Here is an 18,497-nt window from a genome sequence, read left to right on the forward strand (position 1 = left end):
TCGTTAGGAGGTTTTCATGAGTTAATATTTGAATATAATAATAAGCAATACTTGGCATGAAGTAAGATCTTAACAGTTATAATTATTTTTTATTTTCAGCAAAAACTTTAACTTTTGACTCCAGAGAGCTTGAGTTTAGAGAATCCAGGGCAGCTGAGTTTGTGGCACCATCTCTCTGTATGCTTTGGTGTAAGAATTGGCCATTGTTTTTGTTTCTCTGGTTCCTTTTTGTCCATGGGTTTTATTTTCCACTGTTTCCACCTCTTCATTCTAGGACTTTTGATAGCTTTGTCTTTCATCCTTTTTTCCCAGGGACCCAGATTTATGTCCTTAATGAACCTTTCCCTGGAGGGCTGAGAAATATATTTATGATTTTTTCTTAGCTCTTTCTATTTTGGGAATGGTGAGAAAGCAGGAAGCAGGTCAGGGGAGACCGCCTTACTTCCTGATTGTCACAGCTCCCTTCTCTATGAAGTTCCACGCAAGAGTGAGAGGCGGGTGGTAGTGCCTGCTTAGTAACTACCTCTTCCCTCTCTCCACCCACCAGCTCCACCCCCAGGTTAGGTGCCTACTACTTCCAAAATACCCTGTAATTGGGCCACAACATTATCTGCCTGCTTGAAATCATTTCTAAAAATCAAAGCAAAGATGTAGAATGTGTCAGTGGGATTTAAAACGTCTTGGTCCTCTACTTGAAGGTTTTGGAGTTGTTCTGAAAACAAAAGAGCAAACTTGTTACCTTAGGTGGCAGTGTCTCTGTGGCCTACAACTGTGTCTTCCTTTCACTTGCAAAAGTGCTCAAGTCATGGTCCTTGCTGGCTTTCCACAGGAAGATGGGCTTGTGGCTGCCACTCAGCAGATCAGATTTACTGTCAAATTTTGCTAACATAATTGACCTGTAAAGATTGCCATTCTGTGTTTTGAATGGTATCAACAGACTTGAGAAAAGTAAGAAGTTAAGTTGTCATGAGCTTTCTTTCTTTCTTTCTTTCTTTCTTTCTTTCTTTTTTTTTTTTTTGACAGGAAGCAGGATTTATTGGTGGGCATGAATGGGGAAGGGCAGTTCTGAGGTTCACATGAGTGCAGAGCCCGCCATTTGTCCAAGGGGCCACGATTAGGGATGTATTTGACTCCACAGCGATCTGGAATGAGCTGTTTTTTAGCCACACCATGTCTTCAAATTCGTCCGCATTAAACTTAGTAAAGCCCCACTTCTTGGAAATGTGGGTCTTCTGGCGCCCAGGGAACTTGAACTTGGCCCTACGTAGGGCCTCAATCACATGCTCCTTGTTCTGCAGCTTGGTACAGATGGACATGATGACTTGGCCAATGTGGACCCTGGGGCTTTCCGGAGGCACCCCGCATACCTGTTTGGAGCCTAGATTGGAGAAAGTGTGAGGCCAAACCTCAATGTCCACCGGAAAAAAACTGTCTCTAAGGTCCCTCAGGGCAGTCCGTACAACCAACAGGCAAGTTGTCATAAGCTTTCTAATTCCTTCCCCATGACACAGTTATCTCTCCCCTGAATGAGAGCAGTGGCCTCTCAGTGGCCTCCTGGCCTGTCCAGCTCCATTCATTCAGTTTGGCTTCCAAAGCGCTGGGCGCTGTTCCAAATGCTGCCTGTGGAAACGGACCAGGGTGGAAACTGACCAGGATGGCCACTGTGTCTGCCTGCCTAAACTCTGTGTCTGGCGGGAGAGACTGACTACTGTGATAAAATGTGATGTGTGCTACCAGGAGGGGAGGTGGGAGGTACTCCGTGCTTCCGAGACTCGCACCTGCCCTGGTTGGGTGTAGGGGGTGTGTCAGGCACGGCTTCCTTCCAGAGGAAAGGGTAGACAGCATGCCTGACACCTCCATATCTGTAAGGTGCCCCTGACTCCAGACTCCTGCTTGGAGCTATGTTGTTTCTGATGGTGTGCCTCCCTTCCTTCCCACCACTGTGGCCTCTCGTTGAGTTGCCTTCTCTGTGGTCTCTCTGTTCATTCTCTGCACTGCCTGCAAAGTGATCTCCTCTGCAGGCCCGGGCATGCCCATCCCAGCCCTCCAGGGGCTCCTCATTGCCCTCAAGATGATGTGCCAGCTTCTTGGCATCGCACCTGGTACCCTTCATGATCTGCTTTGCTCTCCATCTCATGCTCGGAGCTTGAGCCACACCGTTCTCACAACATGCCCTTTTGGCTTTGGGGCTTTTATCCTCTGTTCCCATTGCCTGCAACCATTCTTACTGTCGGTGTATTCTTTACTTGCTTGACTTTTGTTTCTCCTTCAGAAGTAGCTTAATCATCATCCACCTCAGTGTGTGTCAGAATGACTGGAAGGCTGGCTAAAACACACATTCTCCCCTTACCCCCAGAGTTTCTGACTCCCAGGACTGTGGGGTGGCCCCATCAGAGTTTGTACTTCTAACAATATCCTGGGTGATGTTGATGCTGCGGGTCTGGGGACCATGCTTGGGAGACCCTAGGTACATGGTCACCAAGGACAGAGTGACTGGCTCTTTTTGCTTCCACTGTGAGCGCCTGACAATCTCTCTTACATCAAGCCTTTGTTGTCATACTGCTTTGCAACTATTTACTTTCCTGGCTTCTCTTTAGTCTGTAAGCCCCTTGAGGGACAACACTGTTCTTCATCTTTGTGCTCCCAGTGCTTAGAAATCCTGGGTGCTCATTAAACATTTGTCAAAGCATGAATATATGAATGAAAAATAACTTTATCGTTGGAGACTTTAATAAATATGCCCCAGAATGTATTTTAGCAGCTAGTTTTTCCGACAGTTTCCCCCACAGTTGTGAAGGTATAGGCTTATAACATGCTGTTAATGAGATCAGCATGCGTTTGGTTAACATAAGAGCCAGTTAGCTGTGTGGTTTTGTGTCCAAATTCTAGGAAGGTCTAGGGGAGGGACTAATACTAAGCATATTAGTGTTTCTGGAATTACTCAAAAATACATAGGTTTTTAAATAGTGGCTTGGTATGAAAATATGTGTCCAAAAGATATGCAGATGTCATTTAATTTAGCAACCATAGCATAACTGTGGTCTTTTTATTTGAAATAATAAATCTCAGTGAACTGATATTAAATGTAACCAGATGTTTAAGCAATCCTTTCTTTAAGCCAGAGGGAGGGATAGCTAGAATACTTCATGTGCTTACTCATTCCGTAGATGTTTATTGAGCATCTATCTACTATGTGCCAATAGGCCCTAGGACTATGGCAATGAGTAAAACACTCCTGCTTTCTCAGTGGGAGGTGCCAGAGGGAAAATAGAGTTGGGTGATGTGATGCACAGTGCCTAGAGGGCTCCTTTAGATCAACTGGTAGGAAGTGACTTATTAAGCTGTGTCCTGATTGACAGGAAGTGATGGCCATGTCGAGATCATGACACGACAGGAAGTGATGGCCATGTCGAGATCATGACACGACAGGAAGTGATGGCCATGTCGAGATCATGACATGGAAGGGAGCAGTTTAAGGCCACGAGAATGGTGCAGAGGGCCTCACTTTAAAACCTGTCTTTGAGGATCCCTGAGGCCCCTGTAGTCTTGAAGACTGGATTGACGTCACCTTATTATTTTTTTTTATTTTTTTAATGTTTATTTATTTTTGAGAGAGAGAGAGAGACAGTGTGAGCAGGGGAGGGGCAGAGAGGGAGGGAGACACAGAATCCGAAGCAGGCTCCAGGCTCTCAGCTGTCAGCACAGAGCCTGATGCAGGGCTGGAACCCACGATCCGTGAGATCGTGACCTAAGCCGAAGTCAGACGCCCAACCAACTGAGCGACCCAGGCGCTCCCCCCCTCCACCCGTCACCTTATTATTGTGCTTGCTAATTCAGATCCAGGCTCAAGCCTTGCTTCCACAGCTCCGAAAGCAGTACTTCCCAAAGGGTGTTCAGTGAAACCTGAGTTATGGGAAATATGTTGGGAATAAAGGTTTCTGCCATTGAGTTCAGAAAACTGCATGCACCTTCTCTTTCCATTAACATATTCAGGAGGTTAACTACATTTAGTCCTGCGTTTGCCCATGGGCCTACTTTGCGCAGCATCTTCTGAACTGATGTATCTTGTTGCACACCTTGGACAGTCAGCTCTAAAGCTGCTGCTTCGTGCACACCTAAAAGAATATTTCACGTGAGGCAGGCTTCTCTCTGCTCTTCATGTTCCACTTCCCCTTTGGTGACTTTGATTGTGGAAGAGAAGGTGGGAGTGGGATTTCTCACATTGGTTTTCCAAATGCCTTGTGCCCAGTGGATCAGTCCACTGATTTGGGTCCAAAGGTAAGTGGCGTTTAGAGCCTGAGAGGTCATTTTTCGTTCGCTGCATTCGGGGAAGGGTTGGCTGTAATGTCATGTCCATGCAAGCGGTTTCTGCACACGCTTTAGCCTCTGTTACTTTAATGGAGAATGGTTTGTGGTTGAGTTATTCATTCTGTCTTCTTTTGGGTATGTAAACATCGCTTTGGGTGTCAGCTGACCCTGAGTAGAAGTAGGGGGAGAGGAGTGATCTGCTGGGAGTTGCTAAGGGTGAGCCTTAGGTATGAGAACATTAAGCTTGGGTCAGACGCTGTGTACTGAACCTTTACTGATGTTTTGGAATCTTAATACCAGCTTAAAAAATACTGGCATTTAGATTTCCTTTCAGTTGAGGTATGTTTGGTTTGGGCCCTTCCTGAAGTCAGAGCAGATGGACAGGGTCTGTCTTTTTGAAGTTTTGTTGTTGACCTTTATGGTTCTAGTTTGGCACAGCAAGCCCGGAAAGGTTCAAGGTGGGATAAGCTCACTGAAAACTTTCATTTGAGGGAGAGTCCAAGATGAGTCTTTTTGTAGAACAATTCAGAGTAAAAGAGCATTTGGCTCATTTGCCAGGGTTGCGGGGAGGCTCCCATCCTGTGCTGCTGATTTTTTGTGCTTGGGGCAATTTCCAGAAAGAGGCAGTGTGGGGCCTGACTGAGAAAAAAGTTAAAGAAGCTGCAGATACAGATGGAATAGTCCTGGAAATGGCCCACCCAGTGAGGGAACTAGTGGTGGGGCACTAGAGGGAATACCTGGGGTTTCCTTCTAGTTCTAGGAATTTGGAATGATTAGTGCTTTTGGGTCCTCTGTGTTGGGGCACTGTGTTTGCATGGGTTGTGCTCTCCTTAAATGAAACAGAAACTTTAGTATGAGTGGTGGATATATGGGATACCATTACTGTGCACAGGATTGCCGTGTCTTCAATTATCTAGTATCCCCAAACTCCTGCATTCAAATGATAGACATTCCAGTGACTTGAGCAGGAAGTGTGAGAAGTCGTGGAACAGAAGTAACACTCACTGCTCTTATGCATGAGACCTAGCAGTTGGGTCGGTGTCGTTTTCTAAAAATGTCTTTTTTTCTAGGTCTTGAGGTTATTTCTACTAAAATGAGTAAAGGAAGTCTTGCATGCCCTCAACTTAGGTATAATTGTCTGCCGGTCAAAGTCAGCTCCTGCTGACTTGAGTTTTATTTCATCTTAAATCATTTTCCTTTACTGGTACTAGATCCTGCTGTTCTACATATTACATGTATATATTTTGCAAGCCACAAGTTGAAACAAGAAACAAAAATAAGGCATGGAGTTTTATTGAATTTTATCTTTTACCCCCTTAATTCTGAGAACATGTGAATTGCAAGAAAATCAATATGAAAAAGCTGGGGAGAATGTTGATTTGCGGTATTATTATTTTTATTTCCTAGGAAGAAAACAGGATTTTCATTCGATGCCATTGCATCGTTTTCCACTGAGAGCGATAATAGTGGGATGGATGGCCATATCCGGAGTTTGTATACATTTTTGCTTAAAATGTAAATATTTTTTGTATGAACTTTGCCAAGGTGTTGCCCTCTTCCTGCAGCAGCAACTATTATACAGTATGGTTCTGTCTTGCCAAGGACAATTTCCTTTTATCAGAGTGAAACTTCAGGCAATTTTAACTTATTTCTACCATAGGGGAGCTCGGAAGATACGAGTGTTCATGAAAGCACATTTATTTTTCCTTGGCCATTGACCTTGAAAGTAAATTTTTGAAAAACTTGAAGATCTATTATTTTGATTGATGGTTAGGTTAAAGGATACTCAATGTGATATAATTACACAAATTTCATTTGCATAAAGCAAAAGATTACGAGAGAATGAGTAGAAATGAAAACGGAGTGCTTGCGTCGTGGATTGTGGATGATTTTGTTGGCTTTCTCATTCTTCTTCCTCCCTGACCGTCATTAGTGTTTTTATGTCCTTTTGGCACGCAGTAAAAGGGGGAAAACATGTCCTCACATGTTCATTTTCGTGTCCTCTAGAGGATGTGCATTTCAGAGCGTTTCTTCAAGGAGGCTAACTGGGAACAAAAAAGAACTGGCTATGTGCTTAGTGAAATAAGCCAATCACAAAGGAACAGTTATTGAATGAATGTGTTTATGGGTCCCAGAATAGTGTAATTCATAGAGACAGAAAATAGAAAGGTGGTCGCCAGGGGCTGGGGTAAGGAGGTAACGGAGAGTTAGTGTTTAATGGATCTAGAGTATGTATGATTTGAGGAAGATGAAGAAAGTTACAAAGACAGGTGTTGGTAATGGATGTACAACACTGTGATTGTACTTAATGCCACGGATCTGTACACCTAAACACGGTTGTAACGGTAAATTTTGTTATGTGTATTTTACCACAAAGCAAAAAAAAAGTTTAAGCTAAAAAAAAAAAAAAAAAAAAAAACCAGAGAACTATTCCCGTTTCCTTCCTGTGTCCTCACCGACTGAAGCTGCTCTGGGCATAGTCTGATCTTGGTGTAGCCTGCCACTGGGGCTGAAGCTTTGAGGGGTGCAGAGGGCACAGACCCCAGCATCTGGGGGGGAATGTTTAAGGGCTGCTTGACCTGAACATGATCCCAAGCTCTTGTCTTTTAAAAAGCTTTCTTTTATGAGAGATGAACCCTGAAATTGTGAATTGGGTAGGCTCTCTGTGGGACATAGTTTTGGCCATGTCTGTTACTGACTTCTAGGAAATGAAACAGTTTGGTAAAAATTAATCTTCATTTGAATGTCTTCCCAAACTGTGGCACTTTTCCCATTTATCTCGTTGAGTGTTTCCTCAAAGCCAAGTGACTGCGTGGCCTAACTTTTCTTTCGTCTTGTTCGTGTTATTCTCAAGAGAGAGTCGGCTGTCGGTCTGGACAGGACTGAGTTTCAGTTTGGGCCCTGCCCTGGGCAGTTGGATATAAGTGGGTACCCTGCCTGAGCCACAGCTTCTCCCGTCTGTAAAATACCTGGAACGATTCATACCGGGTTGGGAGGATTTATTGTGATAACGTGAAAACACATGCTGCTTTCTTGATTTCCTGTTGTTGAAATGGTCGGTAGGTTGACGAAGCATTCTAGAATAACCCCAAATTTGTTATTGGGCTGTAGAAGATGGTTCTTGATCAAAACTTAGATATTTTTCAGAATTAAAATATTTTATTTAAAAAAAAAAACATTTTTTTTTCAACGTTTATTTTTTTTTGGGGACAGAGAGAGACAGAGTATGAACGGGGGAGGGGCAGAGAGAGAGGGAGACACAGAATCAGAAACAGGCTCCAGGCTCTGAGCCACCAGCCCAGAGCCTGACGCGGGGCTGGAACTCACGGACCGCGAGATCATGACCTGGCTGAAGTCGGATGCTTAACCGACTGCGCCACCCAGGCGCCCCCAGAATTAAAATATTTTAAAAGATCTTTTAGAAAAGGCAAATGGAAAGATATTTATAATTGGTAGCAGATTTTTCATGCTTTGTGTTGAACACTCTGAGAGTTTTTATTGTTACCTCATCTCCTGCTTTTTTATCTTCAGAAAGTGTGAATGATAGTCCCTCGGAGGGTTTTGTACCCCTTATTACAGTTGGATAGTCTTGGAATACCTGTGGATTCGCATTTGATCCTGGGTCAGTCTCAGTGCAGTGCCCCTAAATAAGTTACCTCCTTTCCCTCACCTATGGGAGGATCCTATAGAAATTATAAGGTTAATGTTTATTGAGCACTTACTGTGAAACAGTGGTCACTGTGGCATGTGTTACATGGAGGGCATCATTTGGTCCCACGCCTCTGTGAGGTAGTTGCTATAATTACCCTCAATATAGGTGGGGAAGCTGAGGCTTACCAGTGTCCAAGGACGTACATACAGCTGGAGCAGGTGATCGGATTGAGCTGAATGTCGATTATGAGGACAGAACTTGGCACTGGGGAGGCACTCGGTACATGTGAATGCGGCATGTGTGTGTGCATGTGTGAGCACACACACACTGCACACCCTTAAATTAATATTTCCCCCAGGTACAAGAGTTACTAGGTTGCAAAATCTGGAATTCCCTGGGAGCGTAAAGAGTATCTAAGTGTGGGAAGGCTCATGTTAGCAGCACAAAGTGTATTTGGTTGTGATTGTAGCTGCTTTGCATTTTTTTCCAATTTCTTCTTTAAACAAAGAAAATTTCTATATACTCTGTGGGATTAATATGTACTTTTAAAAGATGTAATTGAGGTTTCACTGTTTTTCTTTAGGAAAAAGCCAGTTATTTCTGTAATCATTAAGCATCCTGTCCTGAGAATAATTACGGAGGATAAGCTGCAGCCACCAGGGGTGTGCAACTGGCAGTCTTGGAATGTTCTGTAAATATATTAGCCTGAAAATTGCATTTTAATGTGGTGTACTAGTGAAATAGAATTTGACTTGCTAAATTATTCCCTGTTAATAATGATCTTTTTCTAAGGAAGGCTGTTACTTTATTAAAAAAAAAAATAGGTCATTTGTATCTTCCAAAATAATTGAACTGTCCTTTGGGGTAACCTGTTAGTACTTTCACTTCTATTTGACTCTGGATAATTCATGGAATGCAAGACACAGAATTTCAGGTCAAGAATTTGATTTTAGGAAATATCATTTTCTCTACAGTTTGCTTTGAGTAGCTTTGACCTACATCATATCCCGACTGAAATGCTATATTTTAATATTTAAAACAAGTTAAGGCAGCTTATGTGGTACTACACATGATCTCAGCTCGCAAAATGTATGCATTTAGATATCAGTGATGCCTTCTTTAAATTTTTTTTAATGTGTATTTATTTTTGAGAGAGAGCATGAGCAGGGGAGGGGCAGAGAGAGAGAGAGAGAGAGATAGACAGACAGAATCAGAAGCAGGCTCCAGGCTCTGAGCTGTCAGTGCAGAGTCCGACGCGGGGCTTGAACTCACAAGCCTTTGAGCCGTGAGATTATGACCTGAGCCAGAGTAGGCTGTCCAACTGACTGAGCCACCCAGGCACCTCATATCAATGATGCCTTCTAAGAAAACCATTTCAAAGACTAACTCCTGAGCAGTGAGTTGGTTAACAGTTATTCATGCCAGAGATTTCCCCCAAGTTTATTTAAAGAGCCAAATGCTGAATTAACTTGTTTTGGAAGTTTCTGGTTGCTTCCCTCACACACAGAGAAAATCAGGCTGTCCATGTGTGGTGAACATATTTCTCATGATTAATAGATGAATAAAATACAGTTGATGATAGAGTGAATGCACAGGTTTGACACCAGACTCTGGAAGAATAGGGAGGCTCTTAGCAGGAGAAATTTGAAACACCCATTTCCTTGAAGAATTGTGTACTTCGTTTACATTTTCCAGATTTTTATTAGGCTAATTTTTATTAATCAAAATTTGAAGGCAATTTGAAGGTTACATGTAATCTTAAACTGTTGGCTGTAGACCCCAGGGAATCATTAGCTTTCAAAAGAAGGGAGCACTTCTATTAAGAGTTTTAAAAAGAAAATATCAACTATCAAATAGGTCACTGTTATAGAAGATGGTTTAATTCTTGTTCATCAGTCAAAACTCAGAGATGTTGGCTTAAATGGAAAAAATGGAGGTAAAAGAGTGGGAAGCCAAGCAGATTATAAGTACTTGAAGTTTTTCTGTGTATTAACTGGCTTCCATTTGAGAGAAATACTTGCTTCCTCACGATAAAGAAAATTTCTCTTGTGCTTAAAACATGTATACATTTTCGTTGCGTCCTGTTTACCTCGTATGTAAAGAAACCCTTGGATCTCAAACTTTTAACCACTCCTTATTCAGAAGGGTGATTTGAGAAGGAGCAAATCTTGCATCAGTGAAGAGGAAAACTGGTTAGAGAAACAGAGTCATTTCTCTGCATCTTTGGAGTCAGTACTATACAGGCCATATCCGTTAGGGGTTGAACTGTGTCATTCTCCCCCTCCCCCGCCCCAAAGATAAATTGAAGGCTTAACTAACCCCTAGTACCTGTGAATGTGACCTTACATGGAAAAGGGACTTTGAAGATGTCGTCATGTTAAGATGAGGTCATACTAGAGTAGGGTGGGTCCTTAATCCATTATGACTGGTGACCTTATGAGAAGAGGGAAATTTGGATGCCGACCAAATGAGAATGTCATGTGGAGGTGGGGCAGACTGGAGTTACACTGCCACAAACCAACCAATGCCCGGGGCCTCCAGCTGCTGGAAGAGGCAAGGAGGGACCCTCTCCCAGCGGCTTCGTGGAGGGAGCTAGGGCCTGCTACCATGATATCAGAACTCCAGCCTCTAGAACTGTTGAGACAATAAATTCCTGTTGTTTCTGCCTCCCAGGTTGTGATTGTTACAGCAGCCACAGGAAGCTGCAGGACAAGTCAGACCTCCAGAGTTTGAATCCTGGCTTCACATTCTAGTGTTGTGATTGATCTTAGGCAAGTTACTGAACCTCTTGGTGCTTTGGTTTCCTCATCTATAAAATAAGGCTAAAAAGAGTATCTTCCTCATGTAGTTGTTTTGAAGGTAATGTATGTATGATACTTTGAACAATGCTATTATATGTAAAGAAAATAGTCATTTTAGAGCTATAATTGATTTTTTATCATTCAGCAAATATCCCCTGAGTTTCCTTCTTAATAACAGGCCCTATGCTAGACAGTAAGTGAACCAAGCAGACAGGATCTCTGCCCTCACAGATCCTCTATTAATGTGAAGAAGAAAGGAAAGTGGATTCCATGTGGCATCTTAACGAGCAAGAACCTTTCCTTAGACCTCAGAGAGTCTGGTGCAGAACCTGTGTACTGGACAGGCAGTGAGCATGCAGCCAGACTGCCTGGGGTCAAGTTCAGGTTCTTACTAGCTCTCACCTTAGGTGGTAACAGAATTTTTAACTTTCTCTGCTTCCACGTCTGCAAAATGGGGACATAATAAGAATCTTTTTCAATAGGGTTATAGTGGTGAGGATTAAATGAGTTAAAATGCATAAAGTACCTAGAATAGTAAGCACTTCATAAATGTCTTTGTATTATGAAATGAACCCCGAAAGATCCTAAATCTATAAATGAATTTTTGGGATATTTATAATAAGCGTGGAAAATTCAAGTATGGATTAGATGTATCTCCTTTCCACATAGATTCATGGTCAAGGTGAGGGAGATTTATTTATTTACATGTTAGTGAAAAGGCATATGAACAAAAAATGGTGGTAGAAAGTAGAAGGAGCATGATTAATTCTCCTTGGAGTACCAGGGAAGGTTTCCCAAAGATGGGTTTTAGAGGTTGAATAGGAATTTGCCAGGCAGCAAAGGAAGGAAAGAATATTAGGGAAAGTGAGAGTAGTACATCCAAAAGTCTGAGGTCTTAATGCCATGATAGGTACAGGAGACACCCAGTGGTCATTCACAGCGGTGTAAGGGTGTAGATATGTCCTAGAGCCAGGATTCAGACTTTGACGCTTACTGCCGTGTAACCTTAAGCTATTTTCTTGACCTCTCTGTGCCTCTGTATTTTCATCTTTTAAGTAGTGATAACAGGCTTTGAGGGGATTAGATGAATATATTAATTCGAAGTGCTTAGATCAGTGCTTGGCCAAAGTGCATGCTCAAGAAGTATTGGCTCTAATTAATGTTACTACTCTTGTATTTGCTATTGAAAGACAAGGTAGGCTCACTTAATACTCTCAGTCTAATCCACAGGTTCCTGTGGGCCTTGTATAAATGCTGCACCCTCAGGTCCGTGCACTTTCTTGAAAAACTTTTACCATTTCAACGTTGGGATTAGGAGGTAAAGAAAATACAGTGTACTTGGTTTAAATAGAGGAAAAATGATTAAGATAGGCTAGACATTGGCACAGAGCTATGTGCAGATTGCTGATTAGGCAAAATAAAAAAAATAAACCAGCATGTTGAGCCAACATAGTTTTGTTTTTAAATCTGGCGAACCACCTGTATCTCTAAGTGATCAGTTTAAAGATGGCTTTGGTTTGTTGTGAATTGTCTCCAGATTACCTGGTGACGGCAGTCTGTGTTCTAAACCACTGTAAGTTTAAACAAGCCACCCCTGGAATGCAGTCTCCTGGTGGCGCCACCCAGGTTGGCGTGTGTTCGGAGGTGAGAGGGCACATACGGCCTTGGATTTCTTTGGCTGTCCTTCTCAGGGCTGTGTTGTTGCAAATGCATGATTTCAGCCATGGTCCCACTCACTTTTATTTTTATTTTTTGAAGGGGGATGTCATTTCCGATTGTGGTTTTTCTTTGATTATGAAAGTAAGATGTGCCCGTTATGACAAGACTTAGGCAAAAAGAAACTTAAAAGTAAAACAACACGAGAAATTTTAACATTTGGAGATAATAATGGTTAATACTTGGAGTGGAGCCTCTTAAGCCCCCTCTCGCTTGCAAAAAAAAAAAAAAAAAAAGAAAAAAAACCTCAACTACAGGGGCAGCTAAGGCCCGTGTTGGGCAAGGGGCAGGCTGATGAGTGAGGTTTTTGGGGAGATGCTTAATTAGAAATTGTTCTGGAAAATTCAGGACATAAAAACATAATAGCAGTAATAGAATTATTTTACATTAAATTAATTTAAAGTGTTGGTGATAATAAGTGGGCAAAGTTTATATCTGTTCATCCAACATGTAGTTATTGAGCACCAGCTACATGCTCAGGATACAGCATGCACACAGCAGGCAGAACTAGCTTTCCTGGGACTTGCACCATTGTCGGCATTTTATTTTATTTTTATTTTTATTTTTTTTTTAATTTTTTTTTTTTTTAACATTTATTTATTTTTGAGACAGAGAGAGACAGAGCATGAATGGGGGAGGGTCAGAGAGAGGGAGACACAGAATCTGAAACAGGCTCCAGGCTCTGAGCTGTCAGCACAGAGCCCGACGTGGGGCTCGAACTCACGGACCGTGAGATCGTGACCTGAGCCGCAGTTGGCCGCTTAACCGACTGAGCCACCCAGGCGCCACAATTGTCGGCATTTTAGACGATAAGTAAATAAAATAATTGACATTACAAGGTGTAAGTGCCATGGAGAAAAGCGGAGCAGGCTATGGGGCTGGAGAAGAGGGGGCTTAGGGGGAAGGGATGTGATTTTACTTATTTTATTAATTTAATAAAATTAATTTAATAAATAAAAATAAATAAAATAACATTAATTTAATAAAATTAATTTTTAAAAGAATGCCTTTTAAAAAAAACATTTTTGAGAGAGAGAGAGAGAGAGAGCATGAACAGGGGAGGAACAGAGAGAGAGGGAGACAAGGAATCTGAAGCAGGCTCCAGGCTCTAGGCTCTGAGCTTTCAGCACAGAGCTCCATGTGGGATTTGAACTCATGAACCGCAAGATCATGACCTGAGCTGAAGTCAGATGCTTAACTGACTGAGCCACTCAGGTTCCCCCAGGAAGAGGGGATGTGGTTTTAAACGATGTTGGGGATGGACAGAAAAGTCTTGACAGGAAAGGTGGTGTTTGACTCGAGGCTTGAAGGAGGCAGAGGGATGGCCTCTGCTGTGCATGTTTGCAGGAAGAAGCTTTCCAGAAGGAGCTGGAGGATAGTAGGGCTGGAATGATGTAAATGAGGGAGAAGTAGATGGGCTCAGATAAAACGGTGGGGATGAAGGGGTGCCTGGGTGGCCCAGTTGGTGAAGCGTCTGACTCTGGATCTCAGCTCAGGTCATGATCTCATGGTTTGTGGGATCGAGCCCCATGTTGGGCTCCACACTGGCAGTTTGGAGCCTGCTTGGGATTCTCTTTCCCTCTCTGCCCCTCCCCGGGTCGTTCTCTCTGTCTGTCTCTCTCTCAAAAATAAATAAACAACAAAAACGTGGGGGTTAAGGTAATGAAACATCCTGCAGGGCTGGTTAGGCCATCGGAAGAGCCTTGACTTTCATGCCAGGAAAGATGTGAAGTGGCTGGAGGCTTCCCAGCCAAAGGTGATGATCTGACTGATGTTTTACGAGGGTTGTCCCAGTGGCTGTGGTGAGAATCCACTTTAAGGGTGCTGGGTGGACTCCGGAAGATCAGTCTGAAGACTGGTTTAATGTGGTTTGAGATGATTGAGGTTGGGGGGGCGGTGGGGGCAGTGGAAATGGTGAGTTACTGGATTCTGAATATGTTCTCAAAGTGGAGCTGATGGGGGCACCTGGGTGGATCATTCGGTTAAGCGCCTGACATCAGCTCAGGTCATGATTACGGTTTGGGGGTTCGGGCCCACATTGGGCTCTGTACTGGCAGCTCAGAGCCTGGGGCCTGCTACGGATTCTGTGTCTCCCTCTCTGTCTGCCCCTCCCCTGCTCATGCTCTGTCTCTCTCTCAAAAATAAATAAATGTTAAAAAAAATATACAAAGAAAAGTAATACGAAGTGGAGCTGATGGGATTTATTGATGGGTTGAATGTGGGGTGCGGTAGGAAGGGAGAAATCAAGGATGATCCCGCGGGTGTTAGTCTGAGCAGCTCGAAGCGTGAGGCTGCTCTGAATTGAGATGCAGAAGTCAGCTTCTGGTGGGGACAGTGTCGTGGACTGAATGTTTGTGTCCCCCACAAATTCAGGTGTTGAACCCCTGTCTGGAATGTATTAGGAGATGGGCCCTTTGGGAGGTAATTAGGGTTAGATGAGGTCATGAGGGTGGAGCCCTCACAAATGGGATTAGTGCCCTTACAGGGGTCACAAGAGAGCCCGATAGTGCTCTCTACCATGTAAACATACAAGACACAGTCTACAACCTGGAAGAGGATACTCACCAGACACCAAATCCGCCAGTGTCCTGATCTTGGACTTCCCAGCCTCCAGAACTGTGAGAAATAGATTTCTGTTGTTTTTAAGCCACCTACTCTGTGGTATTCTGTTATAAGAGCCCAAATGGACAAAGGCAGGACAGATCAGGAGTTGAGCTTCAAATATGGTATTTTGAGGCGTTTGATAGAAATCCAGTTGGACCTATGAACCTGGCAGTTGGATCTAGAAGTCTGGAGCTTAGGGGGGATGTCTGAGCTGGAGCTGTAGGTTTGGGAGAATAAAGAGCATCCAGGGAGGGACTGACTTGTAAGAGCTTAGCCTCTGTTTGACAAGTTAGGGTTGAAGAGATGAGGAAGAACAGACCAAAGAGACTGAGAAGGAGTGGCTGCTAAAGTAGGAGTGTGAGGTCCTAGAAAGGCCAAGTGAAGATGTGTTTCAGTGGACAGATATGGTCAGCTGGGTCGTATCTGGGAATAAGTCACATCTCTGTGTAAAACTGTAGTGATTATTGAAAATGTGTGGGTGTTCTTTAGGTTTTATTTTATTTATTTCTCTAGATATACAGAATTGTATTAAGTATAAATGCCCCAATCTCTCTCCCTACTCCTTGGAGATAACATTGTTAATAGTCGTCTGGGTAACCTGGTTTTGTGTGAGAGAGAGTATATATGTATCTTTATTGATATCTGTATCTATATCTGTAAATTTTTGTCTTAACAAAATGTTTCAAATATACAAATATCCAATGAGTAGAGACTAATGTATTAAATCCTGATGTACCTACTATCCATATTTTTTAGATAATGTTTTTAATTCCAGGATAGTTAACATATAGTAATATATTGGTTTCAAGTGTACAATATAGTGTGATTCAACACTTCCGTGGAATACCCAGTGCTCATCACAACAAGTGCCCTCCTTAGTCCTCATCACCTATTTCACCCATCCCCTCACCCACCTCCCCTCTGGTAACCACCGGTTTGTTCTCTATAGTGAAGAGTCTGTTTCCTGATTTGCATCTCTTTTTTTCCCCTTTGTTTTGTTTCTTAAATTCCACATATGCCTACTATCCATATTAAAGAAATGTGATCACTGTTCTGGATGTCTTAGAATTTATCTTTACTTCCTTATTATTGCAGTTCTATTCTTATTCTACTATTTTTATTTTTATACACACATACATCTTCTTGCTTGCGTGCACGCATGCCTGTGTTCTCTCTCTTTCCCTACTCAGGCTCTTTCACTCTGCCCAAGGCTGTGCTATATTTCTCAGCTGCTGGAACAGCCACCACAGTGGTCCTGTACCCAGCTGGGTCCTGGGAGAGCTGCAGAAGTAATGATGCACAAAATGGCAGCCTCCACAAGAACGTGTTAAATTTGCTGATGAAAGTAGCCGTGGGGCCCCTGAGTGGCTCAGTTTGTTGAGCCTCTGACTTCAGCTCAAGTCACGATCTCATGGTTTGTGAGTTTGAGCCCCACATTGGGCTGACAGCATGGAGCCCACTTCAGATCCCGTGTCCCCCTCTCTGTCCTCCCTCCCCCACTCACGTTCTCTCCCAAAAATAAAATAAACATTAAAAGATGTTTTTAGAAAGTAACCCTGGGGAGTCCAGTGTTTCCATTTGAGAGCTCAGGAATGCCAGTGTGAGGATCATGGTATAGGGGAAGGTTTGAGGCTTTGGTGTTCTTCAGTCCTTGCTTCGAATCCTAGCTCTGTCGCTAACTGTGATCACGGACAAGTCACGCCTCCATTTTCTTCATCCATAGACTGGAATATTTCCTCCTTAAAAGTTTGCGAGGATGGTGGGAGGTAACTTATCTAAGTAAAGTGCTTAAGAGTGCTAATCATGTGCTAGGTACCAATGACATAAATTCCTTCTCATCTCATCTTTTTCCTGTTTTGTTGTTAAACTAATTGCTGGATGAAAAAAGTTTGGAGGTATATTAAAGTAAATATATTCCAGTTATCTAGAAAGGAATATTGAGATGAAAGAATCTTTTTTTTTTTTTCAACGTTTATTTATTTTTTTTGGGACAGAGAGAGACAGAGCATGAACGTGGGAGGGGCAGAGAGAGAGGGAGACACAGAATCGGAAACAGGCTCCAGGCTCTGAGCCATCAGCCCAGAGCCTGATGCGGGGCTAGAACTCCCGGACTGCGAGATCGTGACCTGGCTGAAGTCGGACGCTTAACCGACTGCGCCACCCAGGCACCCCGAGATGAAACAATCTTAATGCAAAAAGTAGCTGACCTGAGACTGGTGTTCTACCTTTTTTTTTTTTAATTTTAATTTAAATCCGATGTCTTAGCCTGTAAGCCTTTAAGTTTCTCTGTGAATGGGTTCATTGCCAAGTTCACTGCCAGAGGTCTTCTGGAAAAGAGTTACTAATAATCTATCCTAACTACTACCTGTGCCATTTCCCTGCCTCAGGAGAGCTAATACTTCAGAGGATCCATCCTAACATCAGTTAGTGAGTATCTGTGGGTAAAAACTTCATTTGGTGGGGCGCCTGGATGACTCAGTTAAGTGTCCATATCTTGATTTCGGCTCAGATCATGATCTCATCGTTTGTGAGTTAAAGCCCCTCCTCAAGCTCTGCACTGGTAGATGGAACCTGTTTGGGATTCTCTCTCCCTCTCTCTTTGCCTCTCCCGTGCTCTGTCTCTTTCAAAATAGGTAGAATAAACTTAAAAAAAAGAATTATGTATATATTAAAAAAAAAACCTCCACATCATTTGGTTAGAGGTCATCGGCTATGGTTTGTGAAAACTGGTCCTTAATCACAGTGGTGATTGGTTAAATGAAGTGGTTGGAAAATGAACCAGTAAGAAAAATGACTTCAAATAGTTTTTTATTGCTGACAAATAATGAGTCCTGCAAATGTTTAGCATTGGCCAAATATTTACTGTGATCCCTTGGCCACTGCCCTGGAGGACATGACTGAGTCAGGACCACCCAGCACACCAGAAGCATAATCAAATGGTATTCCCACCTGTGACTCCCGGAATGACCACCCCACTCCGTAAGTGACTTGCATTGGTAAAAGCCATCTTCTTTTACAGTTGAGTGTTCTACGGATGGTTGGGGGAAAAATAAAAATAAATGAATGCATAGAATAAACTTTAAAAGGAGTTTAATAGCAATTGACCATTGTTGGTGGATCCCAAGTTAGGAATCAGATAGGTTGTTGCTGATTCATACCCATGGTCCGATCATGTTGAGCACACAGGCATTAATAAAGGGGAGAAGCAACTGTTTATTGGCTCATGTGGACAAAGGAGGAAACGTATGTGGTGCAATTTTTCCATCTCCCAGTCCCTGTTCCCGTGAGTGGTGTATCTCACAGTATCAGCATTCTTCTTCCTGGGGTGACCAGGGCTGCTGTCAGGGCAATGTTGGAGCATGACCTGATTCCACTGGGTCCCTACTCCACTCCTCCCTGAGGAGAGTTAAATTGAT

The 18,497-nt window shown here is 43.0% G+C and overlaps 1 protein-coding gene across 21 annotated transcripts in view; it reads left to right on the plus strand.

Annotated features, from left to right (window-relative positions):
• The window catches only part of APBB2 (amyloid beta precursor protein binding family B member 2), a 382,870-nt gene that overhangs the window by 9,445 nt on the left and 354,928 nt on the right, over nucleotides 1-18,497 (plus strand). The window contains exon 2 of one of the 21 annotated variants that reach the window (XM_045474242.1): nucleotides 5,716-5,823. The exons of the other annotated variants lie outside the window; for them this stretch is intronic. The gene's annotated coding sequence lies outside the window, so the exon portion shown is untranslated. The remainder of the gene's footprint in view (nucleotides 1-5,715; nucleotides 5,824-18,497) is intronic. 21 annotated transcript variants of the gene reach the window in all.

The sequence above is a fragment of the Leopardus geoffroyi genome, chromosome B1 (genome assembly GCF_018350155.1).
Source record: "Leopardus geoffroyi isolate Oge1 chromosome B1, O.geoffroyi_Oge1_pat1.0, whole genome shotgun sequence".
Taxonomy (NCBI): Eukaryota; Metazoa; Chordata; class Mammalia; order Carnivora; family Felidae; genus Leopardus; species Leopardus geoffroyi.